Source organism: Malurus melanocephalus, unplaced genomic scaffold (assembly GCF_030028575.1).
Source record: "Malurus melanocephalus ecotype Western Australia unplaced genomic scaffold, MMel_1.1 scaffold_86, whole genome shotgun sequence".
NCBI classification, from domain to species: Eukaryota; Metazoa; Chordata; class Aves; order Passeriformes; family Maluridae; genus Malurus; species Malurus melanocephalus.
The window spans coordinates 1,359,172-1,360,294 of NW_026623318.1; positions in this window are offsets into that span (position 1 = coordinate 1,359,172).

The following is a 1,123-nucleotide window of genomic DNA, read 5'->3' on the forward strand; positions in this document are numbered from 1 at the left end:
CCGGCCCCGGCTCTGTCGCGATAGAGGGTTTGTGCCGGAGGGCGCGGGGCGGGCGCCAGGCGCTGCGGCGGGGGGCGCTCGGGCCCACCCAGCGCTTGCATCAGCTCCGGGGAGGGGGGCGCGAGGGCGGGGCCCGGCCTCAGTTTCCCCCACTTTGTCCCTTAAAAAAGGGGGATGAGCATCCCGCAGTATCCTGCGGGGAYTGGGGAGGGGTACGCAGGGCGGAGCTCCTCCCAAAAAGCTTTTGTGCGGGTCTGGTGACACCAGAGATGGGGCGGCGGAGGGGGTGCCCGGCCTCACTTTTCCCTCCCAGAGTGGGATTTTGTCCTTTAAAAAAGGAATGAGCGTCCCGAGGTGTCCTGGGGGTGATCTGGAGTGGGACAGGGGGAGCCCCCTAAAAATGTCTCCGCGTGTGTGGTGACACCAGAGTGGGGGGACCCTGCGTGTCCATCAGCGCCGGGATGGGGGTGCAGAGCGGGGCCCATCCTCAATTTCCCTTCCCGGGGTAGAATTTGGTCCCTTTTAAAAGGGGGATGAGCATCCCGCGGTCCTGGACGGATTTGGGGAGGGTGAACACAGGGCAGAGCGCCCCAAAACCGTCTGCGCGGGTGTGGTGACACCGGGGGGGGGGCGGGGAAGGACCTGCGTGTTCCCCCCGCGTGTCCCTGGAGCATCGGGGGTGCAGGATGAGGGCGGGCATTGTCCCTCCCCGAGCTGGCACTGAGGCCGTGCCCGCGCCGCCGGTGCCAGGCACAGCCCCGAGCGGTGACTCAGCAGCTCCCGGCCCCGCCGTGTCCCCCCTGTCACCGTGTGTCCCCCCTCTCCAAACGGGGGCCGTGTTCCCCTCCGGGGGGCCGGCGGGGTCCCGGAGCCAGGTGGCCACTACTAATCCATCCCCAAAGCCCTTCCCAGCCCCTGTGCGTCACCCCCAGGCTTGTCCTGAGCCACCTTTTGTGCCCCCTCCCCCCTCTGCTGTGGGGACATGTGGCCTGAGGGACACAGGAGACACTGTGGAGGGCTCGGGCCAGGATGCAACAGATCCCCACCCCCCAGTGAGAGACACCTCCCAAACCGCGGGGGTCCCTGATGCCTGCTCCCCACTCCTGCTGCTCCCCAGCCCAGC